Source organism: Bactrocera oleae, chromosome 2, assembly GCF_042242935.1.
Source record: "Bactrocera oleae isolate idBacOlea1 chromosome 2, idBacOlea1, whole genome shotgun sequence".
Taxonomy (NCBI): domain Eukaryota; kingdom Metazoa; phylum Arthropoda; class Insecta; order Diptera; family Tephritidae; genus Bactrocera; species Bactrocera oleae.
Window position 1 is genome coordinate 71,563,388 of NC_091536.1, and position 27,948 is coordinate 71,591,335.

General features: G+C 31.6%; 1 protein-coding gene across 4 annotated transcripts in view; it reads right to left on the bottom strand.

Annotated features, from left to right (window-relative positions):
- The window catches only part of LOC106626475 (thyrotropin-releasing hormone receptor), a 38,853-nt gene extending 12,053 nt beyond the window's left edge, over positions 1 to 26,800 (bottom strand). For 2 of the 4 annotated variants that reach the window (XM_070105612.1, XM_070105609.1), the window contains exons 1-2: positions 26,268 to 26,800; positions 25,630 to 25,933 (exon numbers count right to left, since the gene is read on the bottom strand). The gene's annotated coding sequence lies outside the window, so the exon portion shown is untranslated. The remainder of the gene's footprint in view (positions 1 to 25,629; positions 25,934 to 26,267) is intronic. The other 2 variants (XM_070105610.1, XM_070105611.1) reach the window with 2 other exon arrangements.
- Positions 26,801 to 27,948: the final 1,148 nt, after the last annotated feature.

The following is a 27,948-nucleotide window of genomic DNA, read 5'->3' on the forward strand; positions in this document are numbered from 1 at the left end:
CTAAAACTTGTAGATTATAAAAAAAAAAATTTGTTGGAAAAAAAAAAATTTTTAACCTCTAGATGCATCAGTTTTAAAGTAAATGTCGAGTTAAAATTTTTATTTCGTAAAGCCTTTTTGATAAGTGTTTTAGAAGTTGTGGAGAGTCCTCTTTCTAGCCAATGAAAAGTTATCAACTTAAAACAAAATTTTGTGGTCATTATTGGAGTTTTAAAAAAAACATGCTCTCCTTAAGCGTCAAAATAAATTTTGAGTCAAAAACCGTCAAATTCGGTAATTTTTATATAAATGTGAAAAGATTAAACCAAAACAAATTTTTTTTCCAAAAATTTTTATTTTTTATAATCTACAATTTTTACCCTCAGGCTAAGCTGATGTAGCCGTGTCCGTCTGTATACACACGAACTAGTCTCTCAGTTTTTGATATATATATCTGAAATGATGCACCCGTGCTTTTCCCACCAAAAATCTGCACATTTGTCGAAACGACCGATATCGTACCACTACAGCATATATTGTAGCTTTCAATTTTACGAGATATCTTCATCAAACTTGGTATGGGTTAACATTATAACATATAGCTGCCATACAAACTGACCGATCAAGGCTCTTATAAGGAATCTTTTGTATTTGTGAAGAGTATTATAGCTTTAGTGCAATCGATGTTGACGTTTTTTCTTATTGTGTATTTTATCTTAAATGTCCGTAGATTTTTAAGCAATTTTTATATATTTTCTGCCGTTGGAAGAATATATCTTCCTTTATATGTAAACAGAAATAATTTATTTGGCAACCAATTTCATGAATATGCAAATTTCAAAATCAATGTACGTCTCTCTTTATTTTCAACATAGTTGAATATACATATGTATTTATGTCATTTTGCCACTCAGCAGGTGTATGCATTTTGTGAGTCCTACTGTGATCAGAAATGGTCAAGCGAAGGCAATAAATTGAAAACAGTGGCACGTGTTGCAAGCATAAATCACTTAACGGTTATTTAAAAGCATGATATCAACGATTTACCAGTAAGACCAACCTTTCATATATAAAAATGCGTACATATCACTAAACATATTGCATATATACTTTAGTGCAAAAAATAATATTTTAATCAAATAGATTGAGTTTGCATTTCTGCTTATTTATAATCTTATATGAGGCAACCCGCTTCCTTGAATACTAAGCTTACAGAAATGAGAACCACTGCAACAAGACGCGGTCTCTGGTCATTGCCATTTCATATCGGTGAGTCCAAGTCCATTTCCAATCAAAGCTAGAATTTTGCTAGATTTACCATTAGCGCGCACCTCTATCAGCACACCACTTGAAATGAACATTTGTGAAAATGCTGAACGCAATATCAAAACCCAAACGCCAAAAGCGGCAAATGCAATAAATTATAAATCGCCAATACAAAATAGAGAATTACACAAATTACATAGAATATTGTGGGGAAAAATTACCAATGTTAGCCTATCCGTATTCAATACAGAACTTTGACCTTCAGCATGTGAAATGAAAATCAAACTAACACGTGTATAATAGCGTAAAAAGGTCGTAAAGGAAATGGCTTCCAATTTGCAGGATTCACCGAAATAAATGAATTTGCACAAAATATGAGATAACAAATTGTATTCGTGCATGTGAGAGAGATAATGTGGTTTATGTAAGAAGGACCACATGTACAGCAATTCAAATTTTATATTTAGTGGTATAATACCAGGTGTACCGGTTCAAATTGAGTTTTTTTGCGAAAATGAAATACTAATTTTGAATGCGAAATTACAAAAAAAGATTATTCAAAATATTAACCATTGCTTTCTATACATTTCGACCACATTTTTGACATTTTGTAGATACCATGTCAATAGAAATGTTTGTATTTTGCAGCAAACCAATCAGACACCAATTTTCGACTTCTGCGTAAAATCGAAGTGCTGCTCACCCATTGCTTGTCCCATCGATGAAATCAAATGATAATCGGAAAAGGCCATTTCTGGTGAATACGACGGGTGGGCTAGCAGCTGCCAGCCAAGTACTTTGATTGTATCCTGAACCGCTTTTGCTTTGTGTACAGGTGCATTGTCGTGTAACAAAATTACTTTGCCATGTCTTCTGGCTCATTCTCCTCGTTTTCGATCAATGCATAATTCAAATTGATCATTTGTTGTCTGTAGCGATTAGTATAAGGAGTTTCATCAGATTTTAAAAGCACATGATATAACACAACCTTCTGATACCACCAAACATAGAGCATTGCTTTCTTACCGAATAGATCTGTTTTTGCAGTCGATGCTGAGGATTCTTAAAATAAATCCATTTTCAGCGCCAGTGACAATTCAATGTAAAACTTATTTGAAGCTAAGTTTCACAAGTGTTTTTTTGGTTTTCCATTTGTCTTTCATTCAGTTCATGTGGCACCCATTTTTTACAGTTTTGGATATTTTCCATAGCTTTGAAACGGTTTGAAATTGTTTGTTGTGCTACATTTAGCATGACTGCCAAATGTATCAAAGTATCATCTTCATCCAATATTGCTTGCAGTTCAGCGTCTTCAAACGTTTTTGCTTGTTTTCCAAGTTCTTCATTTCTTACATCAAAATCGTTATCTCTGAATTGTTGAAACCATCTTTTGCATGTTGCTTCTAATACAGCATGATCACCATATGCTTCGACAAGCATTCGATGCGACTCTGCAGCACTTTTTTTTCAAATGGAAACAAAAAGTTGAAGCTTTCCGCAAATCATCACTTTCCGGCACAAAATTTGACATTTTCATTACAATGAAAAAAGATGATGTGGTTTGTTCAAGGACTGTGAGATTATTCAACTCCAAATTTATTATCAATATTTCTTAAGAAATTGTTAATTTATTCATGAATAATTATTTTACCCCCTTGAAAGTAATCATTCGAAGATATGTTGAACTTTGCCAGCGTTTTTTCCAACTTCAAAACACTTACAAAATTAGTTTTTTGTGATCTTATTTAGCTCCTTCTTTGATGCAGTTTTTCTTGGCGTCGTGCTTTCATGGGCCTCATCAGTTTTGAGAACAAACAAAGTCACAAGGGCCAAGTCTGGCGAAGTCTGGTGGCTGCGGCACCATTAATGTGTTGTTTTTGGCCAGATAATCGCGCACAAGCAACAATGCGTGAGTAGGAGCGTTATTATGGTACAAAAGCCAGTTTTTGTTCTCCCACAAATCCGAACGTTTCTGGCGGTTTGCTTCGCGCAAATTGGCATAATTTGCAGGTAATATTCTTTATTGACCATACAATCTTTTGGCAAGAATTCATATAGCACAACGCCCCTGCAATCGAAAAACTGTGAACAAAATCCTCATATTCGACCGGACTTTTCGCGCTTTTTCGGTCTTGGCTCATGCGGCAGCTTTGGAAATTTAGCAATTTTGGCATAAACATCGTGACGACCCGACCTATCCTCAAATTATTGGTTAAAATCGAATCGCACAAGCCAATCGATATGTTTAGTTCCTCAGAAATTTCTCTAATGGTGATTCGACGATTGACCAATACTATTTTCTTTAGTTAATATTAAAATAGATTATAAAAAAAAAAAATTTTTGGATAAAAAAAAACCATTTTTTTAACATCTAGAGGCGGCGCACTCAGTTTTAAAGTAAATTTCGCGTTAAAAAATTTTTTTGTGACAAGAAAAAATTATTTTTAGTTTAAACTCTTTACATTTATATAATACGGTGACGGTTTTTGACTCAACATTTATTTTAACGCTTAAGGAAAGCGATATTGTCGTTTAAGACTTTTTTTTTATAACTCCACTAATGACCATTTTTAAGTTGATAACTTTTAATTTGCCAGAAAGAGGACTCTCCACAGCTTCTAGAACACTTATCAAACATTTTTTACGAAATAAAATTCTAAATCGAAATTTACTTTAAAAGTGATGCATCTAGATGTTAAAATTTTTTTTGTCCAAAAATTTTCTTTTTTTATAATCTACAGACAAAAACAACTTTTTTTCGCTCCACCCTAATATACATGTACGTATTGTTTTATAGATTCAGAATCGTGCGTTAGAGTAATCATATGTCAATGAGACTCAATATTGTGTTACAGTTTACCGTCACTAACACATATCCTTACAAATTCAAATAGAATATATGCTTTACGTTGATTTGGCTGCAGATGAGAAAGTCTCATGCTTATCGTTAATATCTATGATTTATTATTTTATTTCATCGCAGTTGCGTTTCAATTTCAATATTATTGAATTTTGTCTACTTTTTGCCAATTTTCTCAAAAAACAAAACTTAAAAATTAAACTATTTTTAAAAACAACTAATGGACCATCCACCTATGTAATAGACGTTTACTTGTCTTATATACTACAGAGTGATGTAATATTTTGAGTATATATCAGTAATATACATACAATCATTACCCCTAGAACTACGGTGTCAGTGCCCTAAAAGATATTTCTGCTACGGCTTTCACTGTTATTCAAGCTATTCTAAGCTTAAGCACTTACTCTATACGAGCAATGGAAAATCGTGAGAAATTTCTTACAGGTTGGTCCTACTTAGGAGTAGGGTTAAATTTTTGGGCGCTTGACGTGACTTGTTGTTAAATGTTTATGCAAAAGGTAAACCAAAACAAATAAGGGAGGGCTAAGTTCAGATGTAACCGAACATTTTTTACACTTGCAACTTGCCAGAAGTCAGGTGGAAAGATGAAAATCATTATATAGGGTATATTGGGGTAGGAAAATGAAAGGGCTGATTGCATTAAGGGTTACTTGAGAACTTACAAGTATTTTCAAGCAATTTTATAAATGTAAACATACATATAGAGTAAAGTCAGCCTAAAGTTTCAGAATCTCGAATATCAGTTATAGGGTGGCTAAGTCAAATTTTATTAAATGATTCAACCCATTTTTGACATAAGGTTATATTATTATTAAAGAAAATGTTCCCCGAATTCCAAATATATTTCATAGATTGTCCGATATTTTGAACTAAAAGTGAGCCCTACGCACTGGGGTCCACATATTCGGTATGTGAGGGCTTGAACAGTTATGGTCCAATTTTGACTATGTTTAGACCCGAGATAACATACCTCAAAGACACTATTTTGACAAGTTTTATTCGAATATATTCATTAGTCATTTTATAGGCTTGCGGTTAATGGCGTTTTGTAGACATGGCAGTGCTCCGATTACACCCATCTATTAACTCGTCCCTACCTTTTTGGCCAAGGAACACGTGTAAAAAGCTTAACAACAACTTATAGCCCGCACTCAAAACATTTTACAAACGCGCAAATTAATTTGGCCAAAAGCTGACACGCTTTTCGTTGGTTGTTGGTTGTATGACCTCGAATTTCAGACGAAAGTTTAAAGTGTTCTCGGTGGAGAATTAAATAATTTGAGCTTGTCTGTTGAGTGCGAAAAGGATATACTGGAGAACACTTGTGTATACAAGAAGCCAGCAGGTTGTCAGTCGCCAGACGAATACTTCGGTAAGTTATGAGCAAAATATCAACTCTGGTTGATTTTCAAGAGGTCTGGTATTACACGTATTTGTATCACTTTTATATTTTCAAGTTCATAGGTATTCTAATTGTTTGTTGCTAGTTTTCCATAAATCAGCCATAGAAAAACTAACTTCCATAAAAAGTCAATTACACCCTCTCACACATCCATGTATATATGTATATACGAATAAGGCGAAAACTTCGTTAATTACAAATCATTAGCAGATGCACGTACTCACTAACATATCGCCAACTTCGCTGATTTATCGTTTTAATCGAAAAGTTAACGGATGCAAGCGCATATATTTGCAGCTCATTATCACGATTAACAACAAATATCATACAAGTTTACAACTACAAAAACTAAAATAAAACTTCATTTTGCGAAGTGACCGTAAGCTTTGGGTCTATCCAATTGAAAAACATGAATAAAGTACATTGTTCAAATATGTACTGCATTTGTTTACAATGAATTGTGTATAAATGTTTACGTGCTTCGTGGAAACAGTGTAATCAAATTCTATAAGTAATTAGTTAGAATCGTATAGATCCGTATATTTTTAAAACTAAAGCGTATATTTTTAGGTTACAATTAAGTGTCTGAAATATTTTCCAATAAATGCGCTATTTTATATATATTTATATATATATCCACGTTCCCACTTACTTCTGTATATTGTTTATGCTTTTGGAGATTTAGTAAAAATTGGTTAATAATTTTATATTGAAGGGAAATAATTGTAATGATAAAGAAAAAATATTCATTTCTGACGTCATATACGTGTATTTTGCTTTAAAAATAATTTGGACCGTACCAAAGGAGCGAGTGATTGCAATTTTTGTTTGACTCAAATAAAAGACATTACAAACAAGTCCAAACACATTACTCTGTATCCAAACTTGTCTTCGGCCAACATACCCATCCTACATAGTACCGAATAGCCTGTGCCAAAGCCTCCAAATTGATCAAAATATCAGGATTCTACTCCAGAACACGTTATAAGTCAGCATGATAAAGTATCTGAAAATAATAACCCCAAGTACGAACCGTTAACTTCAATAGAAACGCATTTATTGACACAAAGTTATTTAAACGATTTAGTACGTGATTTGAATCTGACTAAAAAACAGGCTGAGGGTTTGGGGTCTAGATTAAACGACTGGAATTTAGTTTCTCCTAATAAGAAAATTTCTTCTAGAGATGGCAGTGGACTTTTATATCTGAAAAAGAAACTCCCCAAACTCAGCGAAGCAAAAATTAAAGAGGGAATATTTGTAGGTCCACAAATACGGCAGCTAATGAAGCAGAAGAGCTTTGAAGAAAAACTGAATGATCAAAAAAAACTCGCCTGGAAATGTTTTGAGAACGTTGTCCAAAATTTTCTGGGAAACCATAAATTGAAAAATTACAAAGACTTAATAAATGTACTTATAATGTCATATTAAGCTTTGGGGTGTCATATGTCCTTAAAAATTATAAGTATTTTTTTTTTTTTATCAAGCAATAAATTCTCTAAATAAAATATATTTATTTCGAACTTTGAAATGTTAATTAAATTGTAACATGCAACAGCTCGTAGTAAGTTATCTTCTACGCTAACAAAAAAGTTTGTATTCTGGTTTTGACTGTGTTGCCATTGACATATATGGATAAAAATCATACCGTTGGAAAGGAGTACACGTACAAAAGTTCACAACGTTATTTTTTCGCATTTATGTCAACGGAAACCCTGATAATAATACGTTGGCGCAAATTTAGCGACTAAAACAACTATAAGTGCGTTAAAGCATTTTCAATGATCAATGTTATTTCTTCTTTGCGCGTTGCACTTAGCACAGTCGTATACAAAATACATTTCGTCGCTGTTCTGTACAAGTAAACATATGGGTTAATTGGGTAGCGTATATGCGATTTTTTCCACCTTTAAATGTGTTTGGTGTTGCAACAAGCAAAACTGAATTTTGTTAGAATAACATTTTTAAAGCACATTAAATTTCAATTATTGTTTGTAAAAAAAACACATTGTGTGGAAAGAACCTTTGATATCATTTGTTTTATTCCGGTTAGTTAGTAATTTTTAGATTTATTTCAAGTGCATTGTGTGATAGTTAAGGTCAATTTTATGTTGTTGGTTGAATCGACAATATCAAAAACAATAAAGAAATAGGATGTGATTGAATTTTTTCCCGTTGCTTTCGGTTGGTTCGTTGTAATTTTTAACGAAAACTGAATAGACAACGTGCATCTTATTTTGGTGTGTTAGAAATGTTTACGTAAATTTCAAGTGCATCGTTTGATATTATATATTTTTTTTTACCATTTTGTTCCAACGTTGATTAGTAGGTTGATTCGATACCAACAGCACTTCAATTTGAGAGTTAAGTTCTTCGTGTATTTTGACGATATTCCATTACTTTCTTTATTATTGGTAAATTTATTTTTTTCTTTACTTTCTTATGGTATTGCTAATCAGTCATTCATTCAATTATTTAAACTTTTTTTGGAAGTGTAGTGTCAACTATGCAATGGAGTAGAACACAAAATGTAATTTATACTACAAATTTAAATTTAATTGAAGTTGTTGATAATGTTAAAAATATTTCAGTTCCTTTGCGAGTTCGTTTAAATTTGCATTGGTTGAAATACCGCCTAATTTTGATCCCTTTCATATTGGTTCTATGAAATTTGTTTTGTAGGCGTTGCTTAGCTAAGCATTTTGCTTCAAAGGCTACAATGCGTGAAACAAAGTGCTTCACTATATGAATTATAAATTTATTTTTGTAAATTGTTTTCTACAACTTTCTTTAGATTTTGCTCACATTTTGCTCAAATTCTTTAATAAAATTTATATACTGCGAATATTGTTAATAAATTGTATTTTCTATTGGTCGAATTTCAACCACTGGCGACCTTAGTGTGTTTAAATTCTTCTACAATATATTCGTAATTAAAATTTCATAGCGAGAATATATTACGTATACGCCCTGGTGCATAAAGCAATTTTCGACAACAATATTATTAAACTAAGCTTGCAAACAAATTTTGACGCTCATTTCTACACATACTTGTACATTCATACATACATGTGATGTGGTGTGTATACATGTGCTCTAATTCTCGCACATGTAAATAAAATATACAATTACAATTTAGAAAGGCACATAGTGGAATATTGTAAATAGAATTGCGGTTAGTAAACACCAATTGTTCCGGCACTTTATTCATCTATAAGTCCAGGGTGTTAATTATATCATTTCTATGAGCTTAGATTTTCAATCACACATATAACTTTGATGCAATAGTGAAATTATAATTAATTTTAATAAAAAAACTGTAATGCTTAGCTCTCTGCTTTCGTAAAGGAATGTTAAAACTATACCTATTTTTAGAATCTTAGTGAACTATGGATAAGATGTAAAACTTGGAAAAATAATACAAAATTGTTATTATTTCTATTTACCTTATTATTTTATATACTTATATTTCATTTAATATTCTGAAACCATTTATTTATTACACCAGGCTTAACCATGTTTAACAGAATATAATTGCATTTAAATTGGTAACTATTCTAGACGCCGCACAACAATGGGATCTACATTTGCTAACACGCGACAGCATAGCGCCCGAATTAATAACACACAGCAGCAACACCAACAACAAGAACAACAGCTGCAGGAGTAGGAGCCACAGTAACAATTGGTTCACAGTTTAATAAACGTGGTGATATGGTACTTTCCAACACACACACATTCAACAGTTCCACACACAAGGATTTTTTGAAAAATGTAGCACATGTGACTGCTGCACAAAGCGCAAAAATTTTATTACATTTATACATACTTACTTACGTCGATATAGCTAAGTAAAATTGTACTTGTATATATATTGTATTTGCAATATAGCCATCCTTGCCGAGACTTCTGTATTCCTCTACAAATCGTAAATGTCCAACTTCGACAAATTTGCATATATATCAGAGACAAGAATGAGCTTACAGTATAAAAAATAAGTACAAGTATATAGTTTATACATAGTTGATATAATAAAAATCGCAGCATACTAAATAGCAAAATAATGCCGCACGGTTGGGCATTAGGAAGATCCTGAACACATTGAGTGACCGACAATGAGCTGTGAGGTTTTATAAATCGATAATAATATCGCCCAAAAAATCACTAGGTTTACTAAAACGTTTTATTTTTCAGTGAGTTTGATTATGAGATTCAGATAACGTTAAATATTTTCAAATTAAAAAAACCCCTATAAACTGCTATAACTAAGCAATAAATTAAGAAGGCCAGTGAAAATTGTGGACTAACATTTTTTTTTTTAATATTCGCCCAATAACTGGTTTAATATACATAGTGCTCATACCTTAAACTCAATCAATCAAATTTACTAAGAAGGAGTACTTTTATCACCAAAATGGGTAAAATCTAATAATAACCACGCCCACTCTCCATATGACGGTTATGTTGAAAACCACTAAAAGTGCGATAACTCACTGAATAAATGTGCTATAAGCATGGCAACCAGGATGGTAGAGAAGCGCGCTTAATAGGAGCAGCTTTTTTGTAGAGGATTCAATAGAGCATTTCCTACAAAGTCTCTAAAATAAGGGAGATATGAATTTTTCTATTTGATAATAAGAAAAAATGGAAAACTATCAGGCGTAGGACCTTCCCGTTACAATTAAGAGCTCATATTTGGAGAGACTTTCTAATTTTCAATCAGCATTAAGAATGTATGTATGAATGAATATGTATATATACAAGTATATATATGTAATTCCATAAACAAATTTTCATAAAATTCATATTCATTGAACATACATTTGAGCAATCTGTGCTTCTTTGTTATGATTTCTATAAGTTCTGGTGATTAAGCGGCAAATAAAAAGACAAGTTTACAACTACAGCAATACTTGTAATATTTCAATCAACAATGTATATTTTATAAGTTATTCAAATTTTATAAACAGAGCCATCATATAGAAAGGTTTAAAATTGAGGAGAATTTCGGTAATAATGTTAAATTTGATCAACCAGATAATGATCTTTCAGGTTTATAAGTTATTGTGGTATAAGCTTTTGTAAACGTCTAGGCGACATATAAGTAATATAACTGTCATTTCGTCTATTCCCTTTAAAGTTTAAACATTTCTACGGTTTAATTGCTGGAAGATTCCCCTTAATTCTGGGGATGGGCAGAAATGCCTTGCAAATAATAATTCTACCATTGTAAAAACACTTGAATAAATACTCTATGTGTATACAAGTATATCTGGCTGCCTTTGGATAAGAGAAATTACCCATCTTACTATTGCTATTCATAAAACTTTTTATTTAGAAAGTTTCGTTAGTACTCCCACTTTTATGCAAATATGCAAAGAACGCTATGGAGCTGGTAAAAATTTGCGTTTTGCGTAGGCAGCATATACAAATGCAAATACATATATATATACATATTTTTACTACTATACCACATTGTTCGTGTTTTCACTAGGCATGCGCGGCATATATCAATATCAACGAATAATTATAACCATATTTAAATAAATTTATTTTCTTGTTCCCAGCACAAGGGAGTTCAAAATACAAAAGTAAGAGTATATGTATAAATGCTTAAGAGTTAGTAGCATTTCAAGAGAAATAAATTCTGAAATTCTGCTACTCAAAAGGACATAATCTAACTTAATGGTAAAAACAAAATAAATGGGCATAATAAACTGGGTTATTCAATTATTTTAGTAAATTTTATTAAAAAAGTAACTTAATTCCCTGACAAATGACACACATTCAAAAATAATTAAAACGAAGCATATTGAAAGCCTTATCTCAAACGCAAAACCTTAAAAACATTTACAAATCAATCACTGGTCCGCAAACAGCTAAAATTTATACCAGCAATTTATTATCACAAAATCTGTTGTTGTTTTGTTCAAAATCTAACGGTTGAAACTTTACACATGTGGGCAGTTAGCACCCAATGGATTATTCACAAAGTTTGAGTGAACTGAAATAAAATGTGAGTACAAGCGTTTGTGTGGTCTTGTGGTCAGTAAAAAGAGGAAGCTAACATACAAATAAATTGATTTTGTGATGTCCGAATTGGCCGTAAAAACCTGAATATGCGGAACTTAAATTATGTATTATATTTTTGTTGTAGTTAGCGTATTTGTTTAAACGGGTTTCCAACATTTTAAGGTCTCAATCTTCCATAAACACGAGTTAAATTTTTCAGAAATCTGCAGTAAAATTATCCTGTGCTTATTTTCCCTAATTCTAATTGGGTTTGTTAGAAACCAATATCATTTATTGTATATACTCAGGCGTATAGAGATTATATATTTCACAAAATCGCTACAACATTTTGCTCAGTCAATTGATATCAAAAATGGATCTTAATTTTAATAAAAGCAAATTTCTCGGAACAAACAACAACAATATCAAAGGAAACAAATATATAAGCTTGAGGAATGCTGTTATTTGATTTAAATAATTGTCTAATTGTCAGCAAAGAACACTGAAACTCTTCTGTAAGGATTTTTTTTTTTGTTTTAAAAAATTTATCTAATTGCAAAGTTAAGTGGACTTGCGCAAAACAATATTACAAGAACTTGTTTTGCATCTATTGTTTTGTATGGAAGCTATACACTATAGTGTTCCGATCTGGAAAATTTGTTCAGATATTGTAGCAATGCTATATGCTATATGATATAGTGTTCCGATATAGGCGATTCCAAAAAATCAGGTAATGACTTTCAGTTTTGATTCTCTCTCTCTCTCTCTTTCTTTCAGGTCAAAGAATTTTAGTTAAACTGCAAAATATGTCATATATTTTTAACTTAAATAAGAGTAAATTTCTCGCAACAAATAACAAAAATATTAAATCAAACAAAATATAACAACTTGAGGTAGGCTCTTCTGTGAATTGAATAATTGTCTTCGTTTGGAAACAACATAAACATTTTGATCTGTAAAGACTGATTTTTCGTGATTCCAAGAATTTATCAAGTTGCAAAACTTGTTCTTGAGGAAATTATTACTTAAAAGTTAGAAATGATAACGATATGGGTAGAAATTATGAATTGGGTGTGTATGTATTACACAACAACAATAACAACATTCAGCGCTTAAGTTTCAGCGAATGTGGGTGTAAATTTTTGTCAATGAAAACCGTTAGCTGACTTAACATGGGTTTCGTCGAGTAAAAAACGAACTATTTTCAAAAAAAATTTTTTTTTTTTGTAAAAAATTAAATATTTTGTTTAAACTTTTTAGTATTCCGAAGATACATATTTGATAAAGATTTTGTGAAATTTTCAAAGAAAAAATTCAAAACTCGAACAAAAAGAAACCCCTCCTGCAAGACTTTGTAAATTATATCTCAAAGGCCTGTGTGTAATTACATTAAGATCGGTTGAGTAGTTCGTGAAAAATCTTGACAACCGACTTTGAAAACATAGTTTCGAGAAAAACGCGTTTAAATTTTTAAATAACTATATACCTAACCTCGAGCACGCAACTTTTCAAACATGTACCTTCAAAACTATTACTGGGATCAACTTAAGAATTTAGGACAATATTCTAGAACTGATATAGAATTAAATAAGACAATAAAAAAAAATTTTGGTTTTTTGAAACCGTGAAACGCCATTTAACTCTTAAATACTCGTATACAATTTTATACCCTGAACAGGGTTTATTAAATTTGCTATATAGTATATAAATAAATGATCAGCGTGGCGAGCTGACTCGATTTAGCCAAGTCCGTTTGTCCGTCCATCTGTACGTCTGAATATATGCGATATCGATCTGAAATTTTACACCTGTCCCTATCTCCAAGAAGCTGTTCATTTATCAATATCGGACCCCTATAGCATATAGCGGCCATACAAACTGACTCTGAAGAAATTGTTGTTGCCATACAAACTGACCGATCAAAGTTCTTGTAAGGAATCTTTTATATTTGTGCAGGTTATTAAAGCATCGGTGCAACCAAAGTTAATGTTTTTTTTTTGTGTGTTCTTAATTAATTTGGCTCAATATATTTGCAAATTATTGCCCACACATGCCCAGCTTCATACAATTAATTTAAGAACAATTACTAATTATAATTGTTTATTTACTCTTTATTTGTTTTTGTTGTGGGTGCAATGCCCCAATTAAATGCCTAACTAATTACGCCCTGCCTATAATTCACAAACAATACAGAAGAAAGTATTAAGCATACAAGGTCAGGCAATGATCAGTAAGTGGAAACAATTAAAATTAACAAAATTATTTGGCAAGTTATACAATTCGAAAAAATATGATTGAAAAAAGTATTGAAAACATTTCTGTACATACACAAGTTCAGATACCCGAATCTCCCGGCTTGTTTATTTCACTTTTCATGATAAAATAAATTTCTATATAAAACAAGAAAATGAAAAAACGTTAACGCCGAAGCTATAGTCACCCTTCACAAATACAAAAGGTTTCTTACAAGAACTTGATTCCGATTGTTCAGTTTGTATGGCAGCTATATGCTATAGTGGTCGGGTATCGGCGATTCCGACAAATGAGCAGCTTCTTAGTGAGAAACGGACAGGTGATTGTTGTTAATGAAGTAAAGTTAGTTGAGTTTAAACGGTAATTAAGCATTAATCCAGCATCCCTAAACACTCACTTAAATTACGGATGCTCAAATGACAATCATGACAACAGTAAGAACTAACACTCGAAAGAAGTGAACCGAATAAATGAGCGAAAAAGTGTTTTTCAATATAATGAGGTGAATGAATGGCGAAGAAAAAGAAGTGAAATATTTTACCGTGACGCGAAAGCGATAGAGGAAAGGAGAGAGAACGATAAATTAAATAAAAGTTAGAAACACTTGCGATTAATAATCGCTTAAGGCAGCTAAACGAAATCGGATGCATTTTTGCTTAACCATGCATGTTTTCACTCACTGTTGACTGGGCATTCGAATGTTAATATTTTGAGAAAATTTTACTTAAACAATGAAAATTGGTCCATTGCTGCTGTGAGTTGTTGAAAATAATGACACACTTCTACGACGTAATTGGTATTCGTTAAGGAAGGCCAGAAGAATACATAGAAAAAAGGTATTTAAATTCAAGTATATATTAATAGAATTCCTTATATGATATTCAAAACCATACAACACTCTTTTTATGGTAGAACGCTTTTATTAGCTTCACTTATATGTTTGTAACATTATACAGTGGCACTGAAACGGAATGGTAGTGACAGTTTGATAAGCACTGCAAAAAAAAAATACGGGCCTAAAATTATGCAGCTAAAAGCTTTAATTATCCATCCTGCAAAAAAATTTCCATAAAACTATGCAGCTAAAAGCATCGAAATATATGCGTGGGATGGCTTGTGTCATTTTCGTACATTGAGCATACCGCACTTTTCTCGCAATAATACAATTATTTTTCGGTCAATATTACTGTCAGTTTATATTAAAAAATCTGTCTAACTGTAGTTTGAAGTGCTTTAGAAGCGTGTTTTTTTTAACTATATTTATTTTAAAACATATTTTGAAAATTTTTCACAGTTGTCACGTTCAATTATTATTATTAATTTGCATATGTAATGCATTTAAATATAAGTAGTAAATAGTTCATACCATAAATATTTACGGCCTTCTTCAAAAGAACGCAATAAAATTATGTTGCTTAGCAACCAATAGATCCGCATATTTGTACAACTAATGAGTATATTTTTTGAACGCAATTAATTGTCTGCAATATTTGCTAATAAATGTGTTATTTTACATACATCAACTTTACTATATACTTGCACTTGTATGCATGTGCGCCTACCTACTTTTGTATATTGCTTGCGCTTTGGTGATAATACATATATGTGGCTTTTGACAGCTGTATGTACATATGTAAAGGTGTGTATATATATATATTAATCAGCTCTCGCTTAGATTGTTCTGAAAGAAATCTGCGACAACACGAAAAGAATTCCAACAAGTTATTGAAATGAATAGTAATTAGCCATAACTAAAAGCTAAAAGAGTAAAAGACAAAATTAAAAAAAAAGACTTAATTCAATACTAAAGTAGAAGAAATTATTTCATTAAACTAAGAAAAATGCAAGCACCTTGTTAAATTTAGCTTAAATGTTCGTTTAAAATTTTACTCAACTCTGGTTGCCCAGAGCTCACTTATTTATATATTTTCCTAGTTCATATACATACATCTATATCACATATATAGCCGTTTTATACATATACATATCTTAATACTAATCTACTGCACATAACGGCATTACATACATACGACATAACACAATTCTTATATTTTTATTACTTTAGTATCATTTTACATAGCCAGTGCAATATTTGTGCAATACAATAAATAAATACAGTCTCTACTCAATATACTCAAAATGAATATTAATTTCAAGTGTTGATAGAAATGGGTAACTGATCAATACATATATACATATTTATGCTTAAGAATATATTCGTATATGCTGGCAATAATGCACATAGATGTTTGTAATATGATATCTGTATAAGTGCAGATTTACCAAAATATTTAATTTACTAATGTAGCCTGATTCTTCAGGCAGATTTCTGAACTCACCTAAATTCCTTCTAGGTAAGTTTAAACTATTGATAGGGACATTTCCCTTAGAACAAGTACATATAATTTGTAGCGCATGCTCAATTTTTAAACATATTAGTTCAAAATATTGTTCAAATAGCACAAATTTGATTTTATGTACATATAAAAACATTGTTAGATTTCTTTGCAAAGGGTGATGAAAAATCATATAAAAACATTGTTAGATTTCTTTGCAAAGGGTGATGAAAAAATCGTAGTCTTTTTTATAATATGCATCAAGTAATTATGGCTACAGGTAATAATTTTGATATAATACCACCAGAAATAAATCATCAAATAATACAACAAGTACACTAACAATACAATGTTAAATAAAAGGCACTTTTAAAGAATATACGTCATTAATAACCATAAGAAATGCGCCGCTGGATTTTTGCGAATATGCGTAGATAATTAACTGGTAGCCAGTACTAATATCTAGACGGCGCTAGAGTCACAGATGTACTTACACAGCTGGTATATTATATCTGGTGCCGAATTTCATACAAATTTATGGAAAATAAATATGTGATAAAATGAGTAGTTAAACCTTTTTACGTAAACACTACGTACTTGTATATACTACTACACACAAATCAATGCACATATAGGTAGGTGTATGTATTGTAAGCGTTAACAATTAATCTTCTTGAGCTTCAGTAGTTAAGAGTCGTGGTGGAATTGGAGTGCATTAATCATGAATGTGGAATATAAATTAGACATATTCGCTGATTCTTTGTGTGAGAAAACTAATTATGAATATATAGCAAAAACAGAAGCTGGTAAATATTATGAAAATTCCATAATACAACTGCTTAGTAAGTTTCACTTACAATTAAATAATTTTTGTCGAACGAAAATTATGTAATTTTAAATCGGCATTTCTAATTTTATATCAATTACAATAGCTCATAGTTAGTAATATGTTAAGCATTTACTATTTCCGTAATTAAAATTTCATACCTAAAACAACGCTGTAACGCGCTTAATGGATTTCTGAACAAATCAAGCCAATGCGTTGGTAACGTATACGTCCAGGAGTACGGCATTAGTTTGCATATTTATAAGTTCTTATATATGTGTGTGGATGTAATAGTATTCCTATTTTTGAAATAATAATATTAAATGAAGCATGCAAACAAATTTAAGTGTTTCGTTGCACACGCACACACGCACAAACATTTCAGCGAGAGTATGTGTGAACGCAAATATAATAAAATAGGCAAATAAAATATGGAGGAAAGAGGTTGCAGATGGAATTGCGGTTAGTAAGGGTTACACATCTACACTGAAATCAATTTAGTTTAGTGGTTCTAAAATTACATTTAAATTTGTTACTATTATTTTTCGCGCACAACACGGTACTTACGCAGGCAGCACCTAGTCGCAAAGCATTTGTAGATATGTCTGCAGTTTTACACTGCTTACACGCGACAGCATTAGTATTCAACCGCACGAACATCTAACAACCCGAATTAATAACCCACAGCAGGAATACCAACCACAACGCCAGCAGATACATGAGCAACGATGCCAGTTGATTCACAATTTAGAGAAGGTAATAGTGATTTGGTACTTTCACACATACGTGAATTTACAATAGTATTGTGGATATATGTATATATGTGTTCATAATGATGCGCATGTGTTCTCATGGCCCATTTCTGTACAAACAACAAACATTTAACTTATATGTATGTATATGTACGTATATGTGTGTATTTTGTATGTCCAATATACAAGTATATGGCATATATCACCGTTGATTGTTTCTGCCTTGTTTTCGGTATATTTGTATTTGCAATGTTGGCATTCATGCCAGGTTTTATGCATTCCTTCACACAATTTTGCATACACATAACAGCCATGAACGCGCTTTCAATACAAAGTATTAGTATATATAGGAATCCCGCATATCATAGCAAACTATTAGCAGCTAAGTAAAAATTAGAGTGATCTAAAAAATCATCTAAAAGTTATGATTAATTAGATTCATTAAATCATGTTTCAACTCACTAACTTGGATTGATTTTTTGTATAAATACTTTCGTTAAATATTTCGTTAAAATAAATATATAGCTGTGAATTCATATTTTTTTTGTTTAACAAGGTTACACCGAAGCTATAATACACTTCACAAATACAAAATATTCCTTACAAGAACTCATTTGTCAAGATATCTCGTCAAATAAAAAAGCTCTTCATACATACACTTTATTGCGATCATTCAGTTTATGTGCCGGCTATATCATATAGTGGTCCGGTATCGGTCGTTTCGACAAATAACCAGCTTCTTGGAGTGATAAGAACGGGTGCAAAATTTCAGATCGATATCTCAAAAACTGAGGGACTAGTTGTCATATATACAGACGGACGGACAAACAGACGGACATGACTAAATCGACACAGCTCGCCACACTGATCATTTATATATAATAGATACCTTATTTTATAGGGTCTCTCACGTTTCCTTTTGGCCGTTACAGACAGGGTTGCCAACCTAATATACTTTGTTCAGAGTATACAAATATGTACATGCATACTGATTTTGTGATTACTAATTCACTTTAACTTCATTCATTCAAGGAACAATATGCGAGATAACATCATGCAGCAACGCAGTGCATCTGAACTCAGGCTGAAGCCACATAAATATGGATATATCATAAAAACTCAATTGACAACTACTATTTTGTATAAGATGCATTGGACTACAAGTTTATGGAATTGTTAAATAAAATGTGCTTTAAATTGCTTGAGCATATACTGCACTTACAATAGAAACGCATACCGTTTCACATTCATAAACACTATTTTGTAGTCTGGCTTTCCCCTTCGATTTCACTTAGTTCTTCACTTAGTGCACGCTTATTGTTAAATATCCTTTATCTCAGACCGTTACAAATCCCTTTGAAAGTTGACTTTATCCTCAACATAAATATACATGAAATTGCCGTTTTCCACTTTCCTTTTGTCTGCCGAAGTTCTTTACATATAGACGTTATTGTTGCCTGCAGCATTAAAGAGCAAAATCATATGCTCAAATACTTGTGTTCTTGCATTGTTAGAATTGCTAAAATCTTCTATTTTGTTTTGCTGGGTAAAGCAGTAAGTCTAATAATTAAATACTGAAGATTAAATTAGTTTATATGGAGCTTCTGAACAAAATGTTTGAATGAAATTAAATTTTCAGCGATTCCATCAAATATTATTCACTAAAATAACCTGTTAAATATAAGCTGTGCTTTTATTAATAAAATCTATGTTATGAAATGATATATGAGTGTTTCTCCGCAACCCATTTAATAGCCAGTCTATGGCCATATAAAGTAGCAGTATGCAACCTCACTACAATTTCAATTTTATTGCTTTATTGATAACCTCTTCGAAGCAATTATTTAGAAATTCACATAATCATTCTGATTTACTCAAATGTGTGGACGAAATGAATCAACAGTAACTGGCAAAAAACTTGTTATAAAAATACAAATAAAAACAAAAACAATAATAATATATGCGTAATTGTTTGCGTGTGATAAAATACGCCGATTTGATGTTTTCGACAATAATTGGATTTATATTGTCATCACTTATATGTAGCTGATTGCCTTACCACTAGAAATATAAAGCAGTGAACATACTTAAACACAAAGGTACAAACATATTGTATATTCGTCTAAACATATATAATTTCATATATATAAGAATGACAACTTATAAATACGTTTGAAGATAAAAAGCGAAAAAGATGATGTTTTGTATTTAATAAAATTCTGCAAACGGATTCAATTGGTTTTCATCTTTTTTTCTTTTTGTTACTTTCATTGTTGTTTTTGCTTTTTATACTCAAGTCATTCGCAGTCAAAGCGAAAAGTATGCAACATGTTTCCATTTGTAACAGCTGCGGGGCCGCTTCGTGAGGCTTCCACAAATACTTACATACATACTTGTATATATTAAGAAGAAGTGGGGACATAGAGTACATGCATAAACGTATGTATTTATAAGTAAGTGTAAAATTTTTCTCAGCATTTGTATATCTGAAGCGCTATAAAAAATGCTGACGAAGGTTCGATAGTATAAATACACGATAGATCTTACTTACTAACATATAATCTGAGATTGCTTATTAACATGAAGGCCAATATATTTCAAATATTTGCATAATTTCGCGAATGAATGAGGCAACTGTTACGTATGATTTCCCAAATAATTTCTCTGATATCTACAATAAATCAGGTAATGACTTTCAGTTTTGACTCTCTCTCTCTCTCTCTTTCTTTCAGGTCAAAGTATTTTAGTTAAAACTGCAAAATATGTCATATATTTTTAACTTAAATAAGAGTAAATTTCTCGCAACAAATAACAAAAATATTAAATCAAACAAAATATAACAACTTGAGATAGGCTCTTCTATGAATTGAATAATTGTCTTCGTTTGCAAACAAAATAAACATTTGGATATGTAAAGACATTCTGTTTTTTCGTGATTCCAAGAATTTATCAAATGCAAAACTTGTACTTGAGGAAATTATTGCTTAAAAGTTAGAAATGATAAGGATATAGGTAGAAATTGTGAATTGGGTAATACATACATACAACAACAATAACAACATTCAGCGCTTAAGTTTTAGCGAATGTTTGTGTAAATTTTTGTCAATGAAAACCGTTAGCTGACTTTAAACGTTAATAACACATTAATTTGAATTCCTTAACGGATGCTCAAAACAATCATAACAGCAATAAGAACAAACACTGGAAAGGAGTGAACTGAATAAATGAGCAGAAAAGAGAGTGTTACCATTAACTAGGTATTGGACGGAGAAAAAACAAATAAAGGGAAAATAATCATTAAACAAATTAAATAAGACAATAAAAAAACTTTTTGTTTTTTTAAAGCCGTGAAACGGATGCAACTCTTAAATACTTGTATACAATTTTATACCCTTAACCGGGTTTATTAAATTTGCTATATAGTATATAAATAAATGATCAGCGTGGCGAGCTGACTCGATTTAGCCAAGTCCGTTAGTCCGTCCATCTGTACGTCTGAATATATGCGAACTTATCCCTCAGTTTTTAAGATATCCATCTGAAATTTTGCGCCTGGCCCTATCTCCAAGAAGCTGTTTATTTATCAATATCGGACCCCTATAGCATATAGCGGCCATACAAACTGAGCGGTTGGAATAAAGTACTTTCTTGGAAAGCCTTTTCATTTGATGATATATCTTCTTCAATTTGACATGGGTTATTATTCAAATCTCTGAAAAAATTGTTCAAATCGAGTCACTATATCATATAGTTGTCATACAAACTGACCGATCAAAGTTCTTGTAAGGAATCTTTTATATTTGTGAGGGTTATTACAGCTTCGGTGCAACCGAAGTTAATGTTTTTTTTTGTGTGTTCTTAATCAATTTGGCTCAATATATTTGCAAATTATTGCTCACACATGCCCAGCTTCATACAATTAATTTAAGAACAATTACTAATTATAATTGTTTATTTACTCTTTATTTGTTTTTGTTGTGGGGCATTGCACCCAATTAAATGCCTAACTAATTACGCCCTGTCTATAATTCACAAACAGTACAGAAGAAAGTATTAAGCATACAAGGTCAGGCAATGATCAGTAAGTGGAAACAATTAAAATTAACAAAAGTATATGGCCAATTATACAATTCGAAAAAATATGATTGAAAAAAGTATTGAAAACATTTCTGTACATACACAAGTTCAGATACCCTCATCTCCCGGCTTGTTTATTTCACTTCAGCAACGCAGAGCAATTTACCCAATTAAGTGCGTAAAATAATAAGCAATTTAGTATTTTTGTATTACTTCTCAAATTGTTTAAAAAATTAGTATAAAAAACAATCTAAGTTTTCTTTTCATGATAAAAACATTTTTTTTTTTTTCAGACGGACATGGCTAAATCAACTTAGCTCATCATGCAGAACATTTATGTCTCCGACGTTTCCTTCTGGGTGCTAAAAACTTCATGGCAAACTTTATACACCCCGTTCAGGGTATAAAAAATTATCTTAATACAAATTTTGATATTAAGTGAATTCTCTTTCTATAAAGCTTTTTTTCCGCTTTAGCAAATATTTATTATAAAATTTACGGTACTTCAATAAGTGGATTTGGCATCCCCTTCCACCAGTGTAAGCTATCTAGTTCTCGTATATATGAATATTTTCCCGAATGCACCCACGGACTCCTACCACTTCTGGTTGTTAGAGATCAACATCATATGGTTTCTTGCCAAAGGCCACCGATATTTGATACACAGCTCAATTTGGCCAAAAGGATAAGGGCGACCGCAAAGGGGTTATTCAGAATTTTTTTTTTTGTTTTTGTTTTTTTATGGATACGCCTAAGGTGGGTGTAAATCTTCGAAAGATATTGATGACAGTGCACATATGTATGTTTGTGTGTGTGTAATTTCGTGATACACATAGCCATATGTATGTGTAGTGCCGGTTCATAAATAACAAGTTTCGCGTTTGGTAGTTATTTTTGGTCTTGCTGTCGTACTGGTTATTGTTGCTGTTGTACTGGTTATTGTTGGCTACCTGTTGTACATGCCTTTGACTAAAATTACCAAAAGCTTTGGTTATTTACACACTTTTCCGTTATCGTTTGTAGGTGTAGTATATGCATGTGTCTGTGGTTTTTCTAGAAAATCACGCTAAATCTCATTCGGGAACTTTAAAGCTTGAAAAGTTTGTTAAATTAATTCCACCTGCAACATTTTGTATTTGATTATCTCGGCGTGTGAGTAACTTTACGGACTAAAGCATATAAGCAGTGGTTCAACTGTACTGCTGTAACTATAACTGTGACTGTTTCAAAGCAAGTGGGAGTATTAATTTCAGCCATTTATCAGTAAGAATATGCCGCATATTTTCTTAATATTGACAGTTTAGATGATCACATTTGCTATCTAAAAACCGCATTTTTTCAAGTTAATGAACTTTAATTTTATCTTCCAATTAGCAATATCAAATGTTCAAACAAAATGCATATTTGTAAATTATCTCCCACCGTACTTGAGAAGGTATATAGTATCTGGTAGTCAACTACCTAAATGGCTACGACAAGAGATAAATATCTTTTTAGTCAAGTTGTTATTATCGTCCATTGACTCTGATTGAATTGGATTATCAACTGCCCACAATGCGCAAAGCTGGTATGCTATAAGCACACATACTGATACATTCAAACTCTTGCATTCGAAGCCGAAATTCTTCTGTTGTCGCAACGTCAATATTAACATACTGTGGCGTTAAATCTGTCAAATGTCAAACAAGGCAAGCAAATGGCATGGCTGTGAGTAGCGTGCACCTACACACCAGCAAACAAGTAATTAAACAAGCAGGCAACACGATTTAGAGAAAGTGTTGGAAAATTTAATTAAATGACAACTTACACAAAGACATCAAGGCACTTGAGTGGCAGCAGCAGAAGCGATAATCTTTCGTTTGACAATTTGCATGTGTATTTAAAAACACTTGGATGTAGTAAATACTATTGTACATTCTTATATTACTTAATTACTCAACAATATGCTTACATACTGACTTTAGTTTGAAAATTTATTTGCGTTGTCGGTATGTAATGTGAATTCCGTACGCTTGCGTATGTAAATTCAGTAAAGACAATGATTGACTATTGTTCTACAACAATTATGCAAATTTATTTTCGACGATGTCTCGTAATTTTGTCAGTTATAGGCTTGCAACCACAGCCATTTTCAGCTGACTCCTGTCACATTTTCCATACCTGTTGGGCAGCGGAATAATGGTTTGGAAATTTCTTAGGAATTCGGATATTTTAGTACCCGGCTTTGCATAAATGACATGCTCAAAAAAGATATGTATAAAATTCTTCACAGCTATGGGCACTACCGAAGCAACTGGTAAAATGTATAGGGCGAAAGGACTCTGCATTTACTTATATATGCTCTTCCGTTGCGTTGTAGTAAATGGCAAAGCAAATAATGGTGTGAAATTCAATATCAGGTCGATATGTAAGTTATAAAAAGTTCGATGGGCAACACCATACTCTTTTTGTGTGGAGTTTTCTTAGTTACGGGTAAGACTGCAGACACATAGGCGGCATTAAAAATAATTTTTTTACATCTTTTGCATATATAATAAAAAATAAATATATACTATTTTTTGGAAACAGTCAGCCGGTTGTATGAATTTATATATTAAAGTATAAAAGCCTATATAAATATGAAGTTTCAGGCATAAAAATAATAGAATTTAATATATGTGCACGAATATGAAAATGCGTTGCATAATTTTTTTTTTGTTTGTGAATTCAATTCAACTTTGAAAAATGTTAAACAGAACTACGTCATTCAATTACACTTCATATTCAAAAACAAATAATAAAATTATTGCTTATAACGTTTAAACCGTTATTTTAATTTACTGCCGTGTAGCTTTTATATCCCGAATAAATAGAAATAAAGTGCTTGTGTAGAAATATTTTTCATTTGACGAGATATCTTCAAGATATTTGAAATGAATTATTTCCTAAGGCAACGGTGCAATCTCCGAAGAAATTGTTCAAATCGAATGATTATAGCATATAGCTGCCACAACAACTTATTCATTTGACGAGACATGTTCAAGCAGTTTGGCAAGAGTTATTGTCTAAAGAAATTTTTAGCTTCCTCATCTTAATATTTATGGAACATCCTCAACTGCAAAAGCTTAACTTTTAGCCACTCCTTAGTATTTATGGTAATTTGTAAAAACGCCTAAAAGGGACGCGGCCGCGAGCAGTATCTAATCCTAAAATATGTACATAATTATGTATGTATGTATGTAGGTATGAATATTTACTCTTATATAGAGTGTTAGCGTTGCCTACAAATTTGTTATATATAAATTTGATTTTATTTTAGTTACTTACATAAGTTGCTGAACTTGACTTTTATTTGGCTTACTACTGTTTGGCTGATATTTCGGCAACCCTAATACAGATACATAAAGATTATGTGTATATAACCTTAGAATAAGAAACTTATTGAAATGAAGTCCACTTTGCTTCCGCTGACAATTTTTCTTCTTCTATTATGACTACCATTACAGACAACACTTTGCTTGCCCCTGCATCATTATCCTAGTTTCATATTGTCTTTTGTTAGCTGTTTTTATATTTTATTGTCATTAATTTTTGGTTGACAATCTGGCAATGGATTTAATGTCCAATGGCGACAACTGCTGTCGTATTATATCGTATTCTGATATTGAACTTGCATGCAAATAAGCCACTTAAGCAAATTGCTACCGAAAATTAATGTAATATTGTATGTTTTATTATTTTGAGACTTACGCTTGAAAATTTATTTAACATTTTTGTTATAATTTTTTTTTGACAGTTTAAAATTGAAAAAATATATATTAAGCTCCACTAAATAATAACTCAATGTGAAATTATTTACTTACATTAACGGCTGTGTACGTAGAGTATTACTAAAATTATAAAAAATTACTTATTCATGTTTTGTACACTTCTGCGTTGAATTTTAAATGTAACAAATTCTTGTTAGTTTTTATATTTTGATATTAAGCAAATCATCACCACACGCTGTTTATACAAAATCGATTTAAATTTTTGTATTAAAATATATTACGGTATTTTATTTATTGATTACTTCTCACGAATTAACAATTTAAATAAATGATTCTGAGTTAGTTTCACGCAAGTAATCAAGTAATCACATATAAATATTAATTACTTGCATTAAGACTGAAAACATTAAAAAATACGCAATTATTTTATTTGCAATAAATTTTTTAATTTAAATATATTATGATATTAATTTAAGCTTTAAATATTTTTTTTCGATTTTTATTTAATTTTATTATAAAAATTTAATTAATTTAAATTAGAAAAAAAATTATCTTTGGAATGCTCTCTAAACTAATTTTATTTCATATTTTTATTATTTTCAAATTTTAATTTTTTTTCAATTGAACTGGTATTTTAATATTTTTAAATTTGTCCGATATTTTTAAGTATTTTAAATAGCCATATTGCTTAAAAACTTATTTAATAAAATTTGTATTTTTATATTTCATACCAATTTATATTTCTTAGCACAAATTTCACTAAATGTACTTGAATTAGTTTAAATTTTGATTAAACGCTTCACATATTTTCCCGTCACTGCCTCTACTCCAGTCTCTTATATTCAATATTTCGCCACTTGACCACCAAAAATGGCGCATACACCAGAAAATTAGTTCGGCACTTCATTTAGTTCCACAAGTAGTCACTAACCTGTTTTCAATTTAAATTTTTTAGAACTTTTATTTTGAACTCAAGTACATGAATCTAGGCGAAACTATGTCATTTCGGTAAATTTTTACAATTTCGCTATCAGAATTCGCTTTATCAATGTGAAAATCATACACACAAAAAAGATCAGCAATTAAAATTGAATTAAAATTTATCGCGCAATCCGGCACTAAGGACCATCGTGTAACGCGGACAATTTAAAATTGCCGTACAACACGTCGGCTGAGTAACGTCCGACCCACGAATTTACGCTTATTCTTCTTCGAGTACATTCGTACTTGCCGCGTGCGAAGTTGTTTCCGATCAAATGTTCTACACACAACCGGCAACAGAATCAAACTGAATACAAATAAGCCAAACAACGTCTGGCGAATGCCGTGATACTCGTACAAGCGTCTTCAGCCGACGACAGTTTCGGCCGCTGCCTCTGCTACTAACTCTGCCGCTGTAGGTCGCACAGAGCAGCGATGTCGAGATAGACGGCGACGCCGACAATTTCAAAATAGCGGCGAAGAGCGCAATGCGAAAAAGCAAAAACAAACAAATTTTTGCAGCATATTGCTTGTTGTTATTGTCGTTGTTGCTACCAATTAAGTTCAACTGAGCAAAAGCGTCGCCTTATTGTTAATAGTTGAGATTGACCGCTCTTTTGTCGCAATTGGCCTTTACTAAACAAACCACAGTGGGAAAAACTAAAAAAAAAAATACTTGAGTTAACAAAAAAGCGCAAATATCAGCTGTTTGATGAAGGTCGTCGCTGTTAGAACTTCGATTTCTTTTCCCTTTTGTATTTTGTTTAATTTGCGTTTGCATTGCTTCTTTGCACGTTTTATGTTAGGTATTTATTTTGTTGTGTATTTATAGTTATCCCTTATGAGGTTGTCGCACTGTCAACTTCATGCATACAAACACACCAATATACATCAGGTGACACTGTTGCTTCATTCACTGTTACTCTTAGCTTACCTTGAATGAATTTCACACGCTGCTTTCAATGGCTGCCAAATGCATTGTTCTTTGTTTTTCTTAATATTTGTCTTCAACAGCCACAAATTATCCAAAAACATGATACAAATACGTGGTGAGTTTTGCTGTGTTTCCTTTTGATATTTTTTATGGAAAATTTTACGCATTATCTCAAATTGATTTTTAATCGACATTTGATGTTTCTTTGTCAGTTTTTCTACTATCTCCAAAAATTACGTTTTGCTATGCAGGAAAAAATATGGAAAAACGTTTTCATTTAAGTTAACCCCGCACTAATTATATGCATGTCAATGTAATGCCGTAGACTAACTTAACAGAAGTTTCGAAATTTTTTTTTCGGAACGGCAGCTCTGGTAATAACGGCACTGAATGGCGTAGGAATATATTTTTGACAGCTTTAGTGATTGCTATCAGGGCGTTAGAATTTTTTTAATAGAAATGTAAATAAATAAGACTGTATATTGAACGAGATAGAC